We start from the raw sequence: 3332 nt of genomic DNA, 5'->3' as shown, positions 1-3332 counted from the left end.
GGTATGCAATAGAAACGATACTATTTCGCATTTTAATACCTTAACGGGATGGGAAGGGTAGATATGGACATGATGACCGTTGCGCTAATACCACGTACAACCCCTCTTCTGAGGAGTGATTGCCGGGTATTTCATTGATGTGATCCATATTATTTATAAACCTAGGACTCCCCTTTCCCTTTACTTGTTTATGTTTATTTTCTTTTTAACTGTTTAAACCATTCCCACAAAATTTCTGCTTTCTTTATTTTCTTCAAACTTTCAATTCACTTGCAACATCATGTGTCAATCCCCTTCTATTTGAGACCTCTATCTGCTTACTTGTTATTTAAAGTCACAATTGCAATATGGCCGGGAACCACACTAGTGGATCTTGGGGGGTGCCTAACACCTTCCCCTCGAGATAATTTCTAGCCCTTACCCGAACTCTGGTTTTCCAACTCAAACCCTTCTCTAGTGTCCTAATGCACTTTAATCATTAGGTGGCGACTCTCCAATTTAAACCCAAATTCCCAAAAGCGAACGAGTTGTCCTCCCAAATGTCATAAACCCGATTTTGCCTTTAGAAAAAAGGGGCATCGACAGCATGGCGACTCTGCTGGGGATCTTCTTTAGGCTTTTACTATTTCATGTTACTTGTGACTTTACTGCTTCTTTATTGCCTTTATTTAATGTCTTTATCTCTTTTCTACTACGAAACTGACTTGGCCCTTTATTTCTTTTCTGTAATGCTTTTTTTACCGTTTTTCTTCAATATTGTTGTAATTATGAGCAATTATTGTAATCATTACTATATGAACATGAAAATACATGACAACTAATTTCATTCTTGTAATTGCATATTCAACATCATATTCCACTCGCGCCAAACAAAATACCATAGCAACGCTTATAATGAGTGGTTGCGCCCTTCCGATATTATCACCCCCTAAATTTAGCAAAGGCGTATTTGCGGTAAAACCAGTCGATCAACAGTGTAGTCGATGGTTCCGTGCCTTTCCCTCTTGAGTTGTTCGCTCAAGGGTACGGGTCTAACACCCCATAGAAACCTTACTCTGTTCAACTGTGCATGCATCATGGTCAAACCTAGCCAAGTCAGTTATGTTGTCCGCATAATGATTCTTTAAGATAGCCTTGTCCAAAGTCCACTGGGTTTCCTTGGAACCCAAACGGACACTACCACGTCTGTGCATTTATTTGGAGAACTAAATGCTGCTTATGCCAATTATTGATATGTAAATAGTCGAGTCTGGCGGGGGTAAGGGCCTAACACTTTGTTTTGCAGAAAATGAGGCACGAAGTCCCCAGATTTGGCATGGTAACCAACATCCACCCAAGGTTTGCTAAGCTGGTGGGAAGACCTTCACTCTAGTGATCAGACTCTTGTCCGTAAATATTTGGGAAATTTGCCTTCTCTTCTGGAAATCCAACCTAACAACAAAATCATAGAGGCTGCAACCCTATTTTGGGATGGCGACAAATCTGTGTTCTGCTTCGGGGACCTTGAAATGACACCTTTGCTAGAGGAAATAGGAGGGTTAGCTGGCATCCCATGGGAGACTCCGGGTTTGCTTATGCCGGAAAATCGCAAGGGTTGGGGTTTTCTCAAAATGACGGGACTAAAGAAGAACCCAGACATGACCTGCTTTAAGGGTTCCTACATTCCTTTCGACTACCTGTACGAGAGGTACGGCCATAGCAAGTCCTACAGCACTTACCCAGATGAATTCGCCCTCACATCATTGGGGCATATCCACAGAAGGGTCTTCGTCTTTATTTCCTATGAAGAAGGCTAGGATCCATACCAGATTAGCCATGGTGACCAAAACCTTAATGGAAGGAATTAGCGGGCAGCCTTTTAGCATAGTACCTATGATCTCGTTGCAGAGATATACCGAGCCTTGTAGAACTGTCAACGAGGGGCCAAACACTTTGAGGGTTGTAACTTACTGCTCCAACTCTGGCTCATGGAGTATCTCCAAAAGGGTGAATATCGACAAGAGATTCTGCGCCGGGACTGGGATGATCATATTGCCTTCCATCAGCCAAGGCGAATGAACTACATGCCTAACATGTTTGCTCAAACGGGAAGATGCTAAAGGGTGGGTAAAGTTGTTCGAAAATCTAAAAAAGAGGACCAAGTACAATGGATGTTCGAATGGTTCCCTACTGAAGAGTTCATTGTCCGATCTCGGGATGCACCGTTTCTTATACTCATTGGTCTGAGAGGAACTTATCCTTTTGTCCTTCTCCGAGTCATGAGGCAGGCAGGAAGAAGGCAGGTTGTACCAAGGGTCGACAAAATGAGTCACTTCAGGGCCGACTTTCAGGATGATGATAGCCCTTACAAGTGCAAAGCCCAACACATGTGGCACTGCAAAATCATCATGGGAAGAGATACTATTGAACCAGACAGGTACCATGCTGGTTATACTCCATACTATCCAAGCTGGTTGGAAGACGATCATAATGGGTTAGGACAACCCGGGATTGTTCGAGGTCACAGGATCATCGACGAAAAGGCTGAAGTACAGGTTAAGTACAACCAATTGCGCGAGAGGATTCGGGAATGCAAAAGTGAGCACCGGGAAGTTCAAGAAGCCCATCAAAAGCTGATTGAAGAATTGAAAGACATGACTGTCAGCTCCAACAAGTGACTGGGGTATTTGGAGCGGGGTTTAGTGGAGCTAGAAAGGAAGTTCATCCAGAGGATCGAAAACTACCAGAATGCTGAGGGAAACGAAGGAGGACACTTGGCTAGAGCCTACTTGTTGTTGGGACTGCGTGAGCTGGTGAAGCTGTTCGATGGAGCTAAAGATGCCGAGTTTGGGGAAGGTTCTTCGGGGACCAAATAGATAGGATTCTTTTCTTTAAATGTAATAAGGCCAATGGCCATTATTGACGTTTTATCTTCTGCTATTTTAGTGTCGTCTTGGGATTCGTCTTATTTTTGTCAATAAAATGAGGCATTTAGCATTACAAGTTCTCCAAATCAACTTGACGCTAGGCCTACCTCGGGCATGACGAGGCTCCAAAATTAGGACACAAATTATGTTCTTGCACTACGTGTTTAAATATCGCAATTTCCTTTTCTTACAACCAACACTAACTTGTTACCTTTTCGTTTTACTTTTGTTTTATTCGCCTCCCCAAAGGTTAGTTATTTCACTCTGCCATCGTCATCATACTCCACAAGATCTAAGGGCCCTCGACCTACTCCTCCTCCTAGTCCCGTCAGAAACCGGAACAAGGGGAAAATGGAAGATTTGAGCAACATCAGAAAGGAAAACATAGTTGAACGGGCAGAGGTTACTCAGGGTATTCAGGTTTCT

This window comes from Nicotiana attenuata, unplaced genomic scaffold (assembly GCF_001879085.1).
Source record: "Nicotiana attenuata strain UT unplaced genomic scaffold, NIATTr2, whole genome shotgun sequence".
In the NCBI taxonomy this organism is placed as follows: Eukaryota; Viridiplantae; Streptophyta; class Magnoliopsida; order Solanales; family Solanaceae; genus Nicotiana; species Nicotiana attenuata.
Note: the sequence above shows the minus strand (reverse complement) of the source record.